The sequence below is a fragment of the Leptinotarsa decemlineata genome, unplaced genomic scaffold (assembly GCF_025532065.1).
Source record: "Leptinotarsa decemlineata unplaced genomic scaffold, Ldec_3_MD MMD2_tig00026314_RagTag_RagTag, whole genome shotgun sequence".
NCBI lineage: Eukaryota > Metazoa > Arthropoda > Insecta > Coleoptera > Chrysomelidae > Leptinotarsa > Leptinotarsa decemlineata.
Genome location: NW_027412684.1, coordinates 16,648,959 through 16,663,792, shown reverse-complemented (window position 1 = coordinate 16,663,792; position 14,834 = coordinate 16,648,959). Strand labels below are relative to the sequence as shown.

Here is a 14,834-nt window from a genome sequence, read left to right as displayed (position 1 = left end):
TCATCCCATGAATAGTTCTTTGATTTTTTTACACACTTGTTCGAATGAAATACAATGCAATCATCACAATAGAATGCACAGGATGATTTTCTTCTGTGAAGATTGTAACGACAATAGTTGGTTCTCACGGAGATATCTTGTGAACCATAAGCGCTTTTGAAGGGACGTGAAAGGGGTCTATTTTCAAGCTCTCACTCATGCTTCAGTTGTTATAAGCCTAGTGTATCTTTATAATCCAGTGTAAGAGTTTCAAATGTATCATAAACCGTTTCGTTTTTGGTTTCAGGTTAACTAATCCAAGGTGCCATGAAATTTTTTGAAGAGCGAGGCTGACCTAATTGTTTTGTACTCGAAATAAAACAGAAACAGGTAATTCAACTAGGTTAGGGTAGGTTAAAACTGAGTAGGTCTATTCGACTTTCCGGGTTGCGGCGGAGGGTGCGGTTCTTCCAAACTCTGCCGCAGCGGGGCAGGCATAAAGTATGTGCTCTGCTGTTTCATCATTTTCCAAACAGAGGCGACACACACTGCGAGTATCTGCATATGACGATTCAAATGACAGTTACCTGTAAGAAGGCATATTAGACATCGTTGTTCATCCCTACTGTAGTCCAACAACTGTTTGTTTTTAAGCTTCGAAGGGTGAACGATCGCCTTGGGGTGAGCCACTCCTGGAAGATTTTGGCAGGAGTCCATAAATCTTCTTGTCATCCAGGTGTTTAATATTTGTTTGGCAAAGCCTAAAGCGATGCTAATGCCACGTTCTGGTTGGATGAAGCTGCTTGCGGCAACCTCCTTTGTAAGAGAGTCAGTAGCCTCATTGCCTTATAGACCAGTATAACCAAGAATCCAGACCAGAGACCATTTGTTAAGTCTTCCTATTGAGGAGAATCGTTTTTAGAAGTTGCTCGTACACGTGCTTGTGTATGAGGTTTGAAATACAGTCACATAGGTCCATAGGCAGGTTGATATATCTGTCCTGGAGGATATATCTGTCCTGGGCCTGCGATTGAAAACACCTGCACCAGAACCTGGAGGCATTTTTGATCCATCTTTGAACCAACAACTATCTGTTCTTAATATTCCCTTCTCGCGGATGATCCAGTCGTCTCTACTCGAAAAAGTACTGTATAAAGCAGTTCGTAGTTGACAGTTGGAGGCATAATGTCAGAGGTCATTCCCAGAATGCTGTGGCATTAGATTGATTTGTGCAATTGGCGATGTGCATTTTCAACTAAGTTCTTTATCGTTTCAATCGATCTGGAACATCAATTTTTTTTTTAGATTTTTATTCGTGTACCCTTGAAAATCATCAAGTTCAGATAACTTTCATCAAAGTTCAAGAGAAAAAAAGTTTAAATAAATAATTATATAATTTATGATGATGCACAGTTGAATGAAATCTATTTGTTCTAATATTTGGCCATGTATGATCATCTCTGTGCTATGTTTATTTCAAACAAGAAAAAGCTTTTAGATAATAGCCTCACAAAGACAAATGGTAATAAAACAAAGAAGAAAAATGATAAATACAGGGTGTTCCTTAAACACATGCTAATATATAAGGAGGTAATTCTTAGATCCATTTTAAGGAAAAAACGTCCTATGGACGTATGTCCTAAACGCCTTAACTTTTGAGATATAGGGTGGCAAAGTTTTCAAAAATAATCAGTTTTTTAATAATAACTGAGATAATTTTGTAGACATCTTTGGCATATTTGGTACATGTGTTCCATGCCTCAAGGCGCATTTTCTGATGTACAATTTTCTTAATTTTCTCTGCCAGTGGCGTACGTATGAGTTTTGAAATGTATATTTTTGGCGAAAAAAATACTACGCCACTGCTTTATCTTGAATTAAAAATTATTTTTAAAATCACCATACATTTTTGAGCACATTTGATTTGCTGGGTTTTCTTTGTCCGACGCATGGTTTTCGCTAAAAAAATAAAAAATCGCTTTACTTAAGGATAAATTCCTTAAAAATCTGATGCGGTATCGTGCATCGACTGAAAGCAAAATGAGAGATCAGATTTGTTGCAAAATAATTGAGGATCTAAAAGGTATTTGTTTGTTGTCAGATGCACTGTTCTCAATTAAAATTACGTCATAACGCAGCACCGCTTAATAATTTTTGAAAACATAAATTTAGTTATCCTGGAATAAATGACGTGTAGCAGAATTTATTTACTGCACCTCTTGGAAATATGTGTTTTATCGATATGTGATTTCTTTTTAAGATTAAAAGCAGAAAAAACAGCGTACCCACCATAGCAATAAAAAACGAATTCTCTGTATGTACAAACGTCAGTAGCTAATATTGATGTTGGTTTAAAGTAAGGTGTGGGTGTTAAAAACTGTCACAGCACGTTTTGATTGATTTTGAAGTGTTATTGAAGTTATTTTGGTTTATGATAGTCAACATTGCATTCCTCAAGTTTTTTTCCACATAATTTCAAAGAATTCGGAACCCATCCTTTAGTTTCTACGCAACGCACAATGATTAGTCGCGATCCTTTGTTTGTAGGCATGTTAGGCGTACACATTCTTGAACCGTCAGTCCACCCTTTCGTGACTGTGTCGTGAGTGTAATATCAAGTTTCGTCCAAATAGAAAATTTGCTGTTGTTTTTGTCTATATTTAGTTATTTGTTCTAAGTATTTGTTACGCAATTCTATTTTTCTTCTACTTTCTATAACTGCTTGACGTGTGTTTATTATTTCAAATCTAAATCCTAGTTTTTTATTCAATTCTGAAGAGTTTTTTCACAGCAGCTCACGTTATGGCCGAAAGTATTCAACTTTTTTCTTATGATTTCAATTGTAGGTATCTCATTTCTTTTGTAACATTCGTATACTGTTTTTTTCAATGATTTTATTAGATGAACATCTAAAGGTTTTGGTAATCCCGCATCAAATCACGTCTTGCGTTCATAAGGTTTGTTTTTGACTATTTTACGTACAGTTGAGAAAGTAATTTCGATAAAATCTGATGTTGCTTTTAGTAGTGTTTCCCGCGAAACCAAATTTGAGATGTAGATTCTTATATACATTGAAACATACTCTCTCAAATGTATCCGAATCTTCACTGGCATCTCTTTTTCACATTGTTTACCATCGCTATTGGAATCACTACACAGGAAAAAGTCTGCGTTGTTATCATACTCGTTATTACTACTCTTGTCCAAGGACGCCACATTTCAAACAGATAACAAAAATTTTAAGTAATTATAACAGCACCAAAATCCAATTTCAACACTCAAATCGCGATCAGTTCCCGAACTGAACATTGACAGCACAACGAGTATAAACATCCTCGTATTCTATTCGTCATCGTAACGTGACTTCAAATTAAATTTTATGACTCTTTAGCCAACCATAAAACCCGGTAAGTGAAAATTATCCAATACGAACCCCAATTCTTCAATCCGCGTGGGCTAGTTGGCAGCGGCGTTACTTCTCTGTTTTGTTTTTTTTTGGCCTTTGAGATGCCGACAACTTTAACTATTCACAATACAGGTTACTTCGACTATAAATGTATGTTCAATAAACTCTGAAGAACTTTAAACTCAGTCGGAACAACAATAATAGTATATTATGCAACGATCATGTAATGATGGTTATTAAGACACGAGCATTAACCGGGATACGAAACGAGCCGAAGGCGAGTTTTGTATGGTATATGCGAGTGTATTAATAACCATTACATGAGAGTTGCATACGCTATTTTTTCTAAACCCGATAAATAATGAAAAACTATAAATATTATATTTGTATTGAACACATTTACAGTAATTAACTCATATTTTTTTTAAAAAACACAAACTTAATGGTATTATCATGGATATATGAAAACTATAAAGATTCTAATTATATTTATATTGAATATAACAACTGTAATTAATCTGATCTTTTTAAAATATTGGAGTCGATGGTATTCCTTCTATATCGCTGTTTTCAGACATTTTGATAATATAGGTAGGTAATATGAAAACTGATTTTGACAAATAAAGCAATTAGTTACTTAGGTTAGAATCTAGGACAAACAAAGGAACAGGATTCTTGATTGAAAAATTATGGGTTTCTATTGGTTGATAATCTGTATCGTTATGAAAAATCTGTATCATAAGGGATAACATTATGAAACGGATTATGGTCATATAAGTGTATTGTTAGAGTACGGGTGTAGAAAATTGACCTTTATCCAAATATAGGTAATCCATGCAATTGGAGGTTATCAAGTAGGTACAAAATTATGCACCTTCCAAAATAGTGCTCAGATGGTGTAGTACTTAATTTTTGTTAGAAACTTAGTTCTACAGTGTTTATATGGTGCACAATTTGGAAAACAAATTACCATTAGTCGTTCTGATACATTAAGTGAAATTGTAAGTTAACGGAGTAAAATACTACTGATATCAAACAAAGTTAAGGTGTAATAAGGATGGATGTGACTCCTATTTAAAATCCATAACGATTCTCCCGAACAAGTGTAAAACAAAACCATTCACATAAACCAGAGCCTTTGTAAGACATGAAAAATTAGTCGGAACCTAGCAGCCTTTTAAAACCATTTATCCTAATATTTGTTGTCAAAGATATAAGTAAAGTTATTACCTATTTTTACTGTCATGTTTCGCAAAATAATAGTGAAATTTGTTCAAGTGAGTTCAATCTCCAGAACAAAAATACTGCTCTCGATGAGCGTTTCGCAAACCAAGTTACATTCATCAGGGGATGACTACAACTGGTAATGTCAAGTCACATTTGTTGTATGGGAAAAGTGTTTCTGATGGAAACCTCCGTGGATGAGGAATAGAGAGCTTCCACAATGATCTGGGATGTTACAGGATATTCCCAAAGGCATTAGACAATTCCAGAAACATTCCCGAATGTTCCCGAATGTTGTGGATTGCTCTCGAATACTCTCGAATGTTCCAGGCTGTTCTATAACTTTCTAGAAGGTGACTCTTCCAGCCCATATGTCTTCGAAAGAACGTCCTGCAGGTAAAAACGGAAACTTTCTTTCTGGTGAACCTATTCAATATTAACGTTTTTATACCTCTCGCAGATACAAACTAAAACGATATTTCTACATACCCTGTATATTAATCAACCTCTATCAAAATCTTCTATACCGTTCTCGAGAATCATAAACAATGAAGAAGTACTGTACTTGACTGCCCGATTAAAATTACGGAATCTAAGTATTTTTCTGAAGCGTTAACTGTAGTTTTCATTTGCTTGTAGAATTGTATAATTTCGTGCGACATCTTGCAAGTCATCACTTTCATTCAGACATTTCATGCGAGCCGTTAGGTATGCGTTGCACGCTTCAATTCGTTACATAAATCATCAATACGAACGTTATAGTACTGTTTTTGTGTAATTACATTCATTTGCTGTTACATCACTGGAATATTTTCCTAGGACGTAGCCAAGAAAAACTCCTGCAGAGATTTTTTCTGATAGTTAAATCTTGTCGAATGTGTCCCTCGTGGTAGCAGCCAGGAAAGTAGGTGTAGGTGTCGCTCGCCAGACATGTCCCAAATCCCAATGCGCAGGTATATTAGGAAAGATGGGTGTTTCGAACTTCATTAGAAATATTTTTAATTTTATTACTGTAATTTAGTTTTATTCAGGTCACATTTATGTAATGTGGTTATAACTGGTTATAACTGGTAACGAATCATGGGTATAAGGTTATGACACCGAAAACAAAAGTCCAATCGTCCAAATTGAAGAGCTCGGGAGAGCCAAGATCAGAGCCACCATATTCACCAGATTTGTCCCCTGTGACTTTTTTCTGTTCCCAAGATTAGAACGGCGTTTTGCGACGATTGAGGATATATGAACCGATTTGTTGATAAAGCTCGAGGATTGAAAAAACCCTGGCACAAGTGTAATATATCCAAGGTGTACTACTTTGAAGCGAACAAAAAAGAAATTGAAAAATTAAAATTAACCTTTTTCTCAACAGACCTCGTATGCCTTTTCAGAATGTTTTCTAGCTCTGGTTTATGTGAATGGTTTTGTTTTACACTTGTTCGGGAGAATCGCCATGGTTTTTAAATAGGCGTCACATCCATCCTTATTACACCTTAACTTTGTTTGATATCAGTAGTATTTTACTCCGTTAACTTACAATTTCACTTAATGTATCAGAACGACTAATGGTAATTTGTTTTCCAAATTGTGCACCATATAAACACTGTAGAACTAAGTTTCTAACAAAAATTAAGTACTACACCATCTGAGCACTATTTTGGAAGGTGCATAATTTTGTACCTAGTTGATAACCTCCACTTGCATGGATTACCTATATTTGGATAAAGGTCATTTTTCTACACCCGTACTCTAACAATACACTTATATGACCATAATCCGTTTCATAATGATATCCATTATGATACAGATTTTTCATAACGATACAGATTATCAACCAATAGAAACCCATAATTTTTCAATCAAGAATCCTGTTCCTTTGTTTGTCCTAGATTCTAACCTAAGTAACTAATTGCTTTATTTGTCAAAATCAGTTTTCATATTACCTACCTATATTATCAAAATGTCTGAAAACAGCGATATAGAAGGAATACCATGGACTCCAATATTTTTAAAAGATCAGATTAATTACAGTTGTTATATTCAATATAAATATAATTAGAATCTTTATAGTTTTCATATATCCATGATAATACCATTAAGTTTGTGTTTTTTTTTTAAAATATGAGTTAATTACTGTAAATGTGTTCAATACAAATATAATATTTACAGTTTTTCATTATTTATCGGGTTTAGAAAAAAAAGCGTATGCAACTCTCATGTAATGGTTATTAATACACTCGCATATACCATACAAAACTCGCCTTCGGCTCGTTTCGTATCCCGGTTAATGCTCGTGTCTTAATAACCATCATTACATGATCGTTGCATAATATACTATTATTTTTGTTCCGACTGAGTTTAAAGTTCTTCAGAGTTTATTGAACATACATTTATAGTCGTAGTAACCTGTGTTGTGAATAGTTAAAGTTGTCGGCATCTCAAAGGCCAAAAAAAAAACAAAACAGAGAAGTAACGCCGCTGCCAACTAGCCCACGCGGACTGAAGAATTGGGGTTCGTATTGGATAATTTTCACTTACCGGGTTTTATGGTTGGCTAAAGAGTCATAAAATTTAATTTGAAGTCACGTTACGATGACGAATAGAATACGAGGATGTTTATACTCGTTGTGCTGTCAATGTTCAGTTCGGGAACTGATCGCGATTTGAGTGTTGAAATTGGATATTGGTGCAGTTATAATTACTTAAAATTTTTGTTATCTGTTTAAAATGTGGCGTCCTTGGACAAGAATAGTAATAACGAGTGTGATAACAACGCAGACTTTTTCCTGTGTAGTGATTCCAATTGCGATGGTAAACAATGTGAAAAAGAGATGCCAGTGAAGATTCGGATACATTTGAGAGAGTATGTTTCAATGTATATAAGAATCTACATCTCAAATTTGGTTTCGCGGGAAACACTACTAAAAGCAACATCAGATTTTATCGAAATTACTTTCTCAACTGTACGTAAAATACTCAAAAACAAACCTTATGAACGCAAGACGCGATTTGATGCGGGATTACCAAAACCTTTAGATGTTCATCTAATAAAATCATTGAAAAAAACAGTATACGAATGTTACAAACGCAATGAGATACCTACAATTGAAATCATAAGAAAGAAGTTGAATACTTCCGGCCATAATGTGAGCTGCTGTGAAAAAACTCTTCAGAATTGAATAAAAAACTAGGATTTAGATTTGAAATAATGAACAAACGTCAAGCAGTTATGGAAAGCAGAAGAATGGTGGAATTGCGTAACAAATACTTAGAACAAATAACTACATATAGACAAAAATAACGGCAAATTTTCTATTTGGACGAAACTTGATATTACACTCACGACACAGTCACGAAAGAGTGAACTGATGGTTCAAGAATGTGTACGCCTAACATGCCTACAAACAAAGGATCGCGACTAGTCATTGTGCGTTGCGTAGAAACTAAAGGATGGGTTCCGAATTCTTTGAAATTATGTGGAAAAAAACTTGAGGAATGCAATGTTGACTATCATAAGAACATGGAAGCAAATATTTTTGAGGAATCGTTTGAAAACACATTGATCCCAAATTTGGATGCCAATAGTGTAATAGTTCTTGACAACGCTTCCATTCGCGACAGCGACATGAAAGTACCGAATAAAAATTCGGGGAAAGATGAAATACAAAATTTTTAATGGATAACAATTTGTATTGAATAACGAAAATGTTCAGCTCCCTAACTATATTATTAAAGGGGAACTGTTGAAGATAGGTTGCATTATATCGTTTACTTGAACTATACCCAATATGTCCCTTTTTTCAATCCGAGTAGGTCTACGCCGGACTGGACATTATCGTTCAATATCTCTCAATCCACTTGTAAGGCCAATAGCACATATAAGGGAGTGACTCATTCCTCAAATGATTGACATTTTCATGTCATCATTAAATAAGAAAATATTAATACATACCAACAAGCTTTCATTGAAGACAATAATGAATGCAGTAAAGTTAATTAATTCAAATTATTTCAAAGCATGTTATGTCTGACTACTCCCAAGAGGAGCAATGAACTCAATTTACCTCATGTGAAGAGTTTGTATCGTGGATAGGATGTGTGAGGGGGATAAACAGTTTCTGGGGCTGAAATCTATAAATACAGTCGCTTATCATACTGCCAGATATTTATGAGATATCTGAGTGTCAACAGTGTACATTTTTTTACTATATCTTCATCAAACTTTTTCTCAATTCAATATTCAAATCATAGTGTTGAAAAATAGGCTCTTATCTTTCCAGTTTATTACGAAATTCTCTACACAAACTCATCCATGGTTTTAATAGTGGTAAAACTCATTAATGATTTTCTCACATACAATCCCTCTTATATTATTAACACATCCGGTTCATTTATTATTTCTTTTCAACAGCTGCAGGTTTATTGAAAAATCTCGAAAAGCATCACTGTATATTTTACATTCATATATCAACATATCCGGATCAAAAAAGAAGTGGAGTGAAATTACTTATGGTTTTTAGGGATTAGCAGGACATTTAAAAATCGAGTGGATAAATTAAAAAGTATGTTTGGATTCATCTCTCGAGTTTTCCTTCAACAAAAAGTACAAAATATAACATATCACCTAGCACAGATCATTAACTTGAATCAGTTTTTTCTTATATTCATCAATCTCTAGTTTGCTTCACTTAAATGATCGTCCATCCATGAAGCCTCGATCTACTTTATTACAGATAACAGACACTTAGAACAGGTTTTGTTGCTAAATATAGTAGAGTTCTTAGGTGTTTTATATGTAATAGACATGATGGACAAGTGCATCATGAATAAATTGAACGTTAATCAATTTGGAATTAGTAATATAGTCTTGCTGTTCCAGCAGCAGGATGTTGCATGATACATTAATAAACAAGTAATTTTAAATGGGCCCCATATTAGAGGGATCTTGAAATAATTCCTAATAAAAGGAAAATAGTATAGGGGTATAGGGGAAGATGATGAACTTCAACTTGACGATGATTCAAACATCCCTGAAACATTTACAGATAGAAAGTCTCTGAAAAATGCTGTTTCAGAGGAATTTCTTGTTACTCAAATATAAATAACAAACACAAACAAATATATGAGGAAGTTATTATTTTTCGCTGAGAAGACTTTTAGTTGAGAAATGAAAGTTTTGGTCCGAGGTTCCTAGGCAGGTTGATATATCTGTCCTGGGTCTGCGACTGAAAACCCCTGCACCATCAACTATCTGCTCTTAATATTTCCTTCTCACGGAGGATCAGTCCTCTCTACTCAGGAATAGTACTTAATAAGGCAGTTCGCAGTTGACAGTTGGAAGCATTGCCCAAGAAAATATATTCTTATTGACAAAGCTTTCTATAATTTAAAGTCAGTACAAAAATAAATTTGACTATATACCACAAGTCGACAAATACAAAAATTTTCACAATACAAAAAGTGAGCTTCATCGTAAAAAAAATATTTACATAGCTCATTATAATCTAAAATGAATATATGTATAATTAAATTTGTAAATAGTACATAGAATAAGTAGACAAAGGCAAAATGTATCACAATACACAAAAGTGAGTATCATCGTAAAACTTCTATAGGGTGTTATAGGCTTTGAGAAAAAGTGTTTTTTGACTTTTTTTTGAAAAATATGGAGATTTTTCTCAAACAGGGAGGCAAATTGTTATATATCTTTTTACTCTCATACATTATTGATTTTTTCGATAATTCTAAGTGGGGGATGGGGAGAGGTAAGTTTTTTCTCGTTATTTGACGAGTATTATGGCTTGTTCGAGTGCGTTCAGTATCGGAGACGTTGGACTTGTGCTCATACTCCAAACATAGAGTTTCAAGTATAAAAATGGAAGTTAAAGTCAAAAAGTCTGTGTTTTATAAATAACGGTTCACAATGGTCGGTGTATTTAGCTCTGGACATGAATCTGACTGCTCGTTTCTGCAGGACGACAACATAATCGAACAATTTTTTGCTGCAATGACCCCAAAATGCAATACTATATCGCAGGTGTGATTCGATTGAAAAAATATGTCACCTTACTCATTGGCAGACCTAGTTCCTCAGACACAACTCTCACTGAAAAAGAAGCCCGATGCCAGTTTCCTTTTGAGACTTTGGATATGGATATGAAATTTTAGGTTACTATCAATTTCAATGCCAAGAAATTTGGTACAGAGTTTGTTTTCAATGGTTGTAGTTTCAAGAGGTTCATGAATGTATTTGCAGGTTAGAAGGCCAGTTTTTTTTGCATTGATGCAGAGATGGTTTGTGTCGCACCAGTGTTTTACCTTCTTCAAATCATCTTCCATTTTTGATTTTAGTACCTCAACATTAGACTCCTTCCACATCAGTGTCGTGTCATCAGCAAACATTGTGAACTGTCCCTGTATATTAATACTGGCTAAGTCATTTATATATAATAGGAATAATATCGGCTCAAGGGCTGAACCTTGTGGAAAGCCACTCCTTATATTTCGTAATTTGGAGTTGGAGTTGTTCTCTTTCATTTCCACAAGTTGCTTCCTGTCAGAGAGGTATGACTCGAACCAATTGTAGCTTACATCTCTAAATCCATAACACTGAAGCTTTTGGAGCAGTACCGCTTGGAGCAGTACCGCTCGAAAAGCTTCAGTGTTATGCATTAAATTTATTTGTGCAATTGGCAATGTGCACAAGTCTATATGCAGTCCACTTAGCCTTCCTCTCCAATAAAATGTGGAGAGGAGGTAGATCTAGAATGATCTCCATGGCCGCTGACGGTGTGGTACTGATGGCACCACTGATGACCAGACAAGCCTGTCTCTGTAAGCGATAGAGATTCACCTGGGCCGTTTTCTGTAAAGCCTTCGACAGGTGTCATTGCAGGATTCTTCACTGAAGTTATTCCTGCATATGTTGTTGAAGAAATAATTCAACACCCTTCGTGGTATTAGCCAGGGGAGTAGTTGATTTCTGATAGTTGTCAGTCATTAGCCTACAGTGTAGGTAATTTCAGACTGAGAATTGTTTTTTAGATAATTTGATTTCTAGTGTAGTTCGTATAATCTCTTGTGAATATTTCTTTTCCAAAACTATAACTGATCAATTTCCTTTCAGGTCTATCGTTACATATCGTAACAACATCAATTTTCTAGTATACTCACCCCGAATAGAACTTATATTCGTTTCCCCGAATGTTGTGCCTTTCCTCTCCCTTCCTTTTGACCGTCGCGCCGTTCTATCGGATATTAATCAACATGAAGCACAGTCCACCTATATTTCATTACACCCGGTTGGTTCAAAACCCGAGTTGGGCACGATTCATTAAGTATCTATTGATTTATTTCAGTGTATTACATAAATCGCTGGTATTGAGTAATCTCGTAACTGGAAACTGGACCACGAATTACGTGTTGGTGTATACATACACCTTGATATTATACACTTAGACATATCGCAGATCGAGGACCAATTCTTACATAAAACACTATTGTTAATTTTGGGTTCTACTTGATTTCCACTTGAAAGTTTAAAAAACCGCGGAAGTATACAAGATGAATTGTGATTATTGTCCAAAATTTTATATCGGACAAACGGAAAGAACTTTTTCCCTAAGAATTAAAGATCATAGAAGTAGTTTTTTCAATGGAAGGACCAATTGAACATTTGCGAACCATTTTTTGACAAAGGAGCACCAGTTCAATCACGATTATTTATTTATTTATACATGGTTCTACAGGTTACACCCAACTACAGGACAGGGATATAAATCAAATCACAATAGAATACAATTACAATAACTTATAAGATTAAAACAATACCTTTATATAGACATACCTGAAGTGAAAAGACCTAATCTCAGAGATGGAGCCTTAAAAAATGTCGAGCTGACGACTTGCAGAATTGCATTTGACACATATGTTATGCAGAGGTGAACGTTTCAGAATATCTGTACGTGGTGTTGGCAGATAAAAAAAGTATTAACCACTCTAGAGGTTGGTCTAGGTACACTGAAATTCAATTTTTACAGAATATGTGGGTCAATAAATAAACTACTAATCAGTTTAAAAAGAAAAATTGTGGATAGATGTTGTCTGATCTATAGGAGAGAAGTTTCAGGAAACGACGTTGTACTGATTCATTTTTCTTTATATACAACTGATGAGATGAATTCCAAAGTATGGATGCATATTCTAATTTTGATCTGACGAAAGCATAGTATAAGGTTTTCGATGTAGATGGATCCTAGAAATCTCTGGAGTGTGTACGTCATTACATTACATTAGAATTTCAGGTCAAACAGTTTATGTCAATGACCTCAACTATGTCGTTTATGAAGACATTAAAACTAAGTGGGCTTAGGTTACTTCCTTTTGGAACACCAGAGGTAACTGCACATTCCACAGACTTGAAGCCAAATGAAGCCAAATTATGACGTTTTGTATTTGGAAAGAGAAATGTTGAAAACTCATCCTTTCGCTATACAATAGGATATTTGAAATATGAAGAAATAAAATTTATTGAAAGGATGTAGAATATACACAAACGAATGAATCGTTGTTAAAAAAAAACAATATTACATGGATGAGTTCGAAAGTGTCAAAGGAAAAGGTGGAAAAACATGGAAAATTATCAACGAAATAACAAACGAAAATCACAAATCCAACACATTTAACTGACACGATTTTGCGACTTTGTTTCATGTATTAGATTTCCCATCAAAAATTGTTAAAAAAGTACAGGTCCGCATTCAAAATTTCAAATTTGAGGCTGCCCCAAGTCGGGATGGTATCCTTTGTAAAACTAAGCATACATTCGAATTTGAATAGCCCTGTATATGCAGGAAAAGTGGTTCTGATTATACTGAAGATTTTATTGTGAGAATTATATCCCATGCATTTAAAGCTCTTTAAACTTTAAGCCTTCTGTACGCCTGTTGAATTATATTTTGAATTAGAAAAAAAGAGGAAGAGAAAAATGGTGTATTCTCTACAGAAACAAAACAGTGGCACCGACATATTTCCATTCTTCCTAGATAAAAGAAAACCTCTACTTTTGTGGAAGTAAAAATTTATATCCTAGTATTTGGTTTCTCTGCTGTAATAACAAACAGTTAATAGTGGGAAGAGCTAATACATTTTTGGATAATATCCTGGAGAACATTTTTATTGTTCATTTTTCAAATAACAGTGCCCCAAATAGTAAATCTGAATGTAACCCAGACATTTTATGCGTTTCCCTTTCTTTGCCTTATTCCATCGTCGAGAACTGGTAACCCCAATGTTTATTATCATACCAAAAAGGAAACCAAAACGCCTCGTAGGCAATAAACATCAGAAAGCGTGTCTCTTTCCGTCCATATGCGACCAAGCCGAAAATAGTTTTTAGACGCGGCTTGTTCAGTTTAATTAAGTGAGAGACCGTGTATCTCCGGATGTCGGAACACTCCATTAAATTATCGAATATTCTTTCAAAAAGGACCAAAATAAATAGAAGGAAGATTCACTGTCAACTTCCTGGTGTTATCTTCAGCCAATGCTAGGTGCGGCAGGAATGATAAGATGCGTCGCATGGGAAATCCAAATCCCAAATTATCTTGTTGTCCTTGTGAAAAAATATTTTCGTTTCCTCGCAGCGTTAATCATTACTGATAAAATATATCTATTTTTTTTCAACAATTTTATATTCGTCTATCTTCCCAATGTGACCGATAAAAAATTAACTCCCCCAGTTTCATTTGATATACAATACAAGAAACTGAGAATCAAATGTGTTATTTAAATTTCCATCAGAGAAACTGAAGAAAAAACTAAGTGAGCCGAACTTTTTTAGTGTTGCGACAAACACAGGTGAAGGATGAGCATACTATTTTTTAAGAACAAAACACAACCACTACAGAAAATAAAATTTTCAGATAACGTTCCATACTGTAATGTACAAAGTGGAAAATGATCGAAAAAATGAAAGAGTGGTTAAAACGACGCAATATATAATTCATAGATGATACGCTGAAAGTTGATCTGTATTCTATATTCTATAATAAAAATCTACAAGCCACAATTTAAAGTATATGAACTCAGATTTCAGCATTCAGATTTTTATTCAGATTAAAGTGTTCAGATAATGATACATATCGACGATTATTATAAAGTTTCTGTAGGACGACGAGACTGCACCTAAGCATTTTGTATGCTTGAGTCGTGCTTGTCTGCTTATACA

General features: G+C 34.6%; 1 protein-coding gene across 5 annotated transcripts in view; it reads left to right on the top strand.

Annotated features, from left to right (window-relative positions):
* The window catches only part of LOC141485298 (uncharacterized), a 114,851-nt gene that overhangs the window by 57,895 nt on the left and 42,122 nt on the right, over positions 1-14,834 (top strand). For 3 of the 5 annotated variants that reach the window (XM_074181712.1, XM_074181714.1, XM_074181713.1), the window contains exon 3: positions 287-369. The exons of the other annotated variants lie outside the window; for them this stretch is intronic. The gene's annotated coding sequence lies outside the window, so the exon portion shown is untranslated. The remainder of the gene's footprint in view (positions 1-286; positions 370-14,834) is intronic. 5 annotated transcript variants of the gene reach the window in all.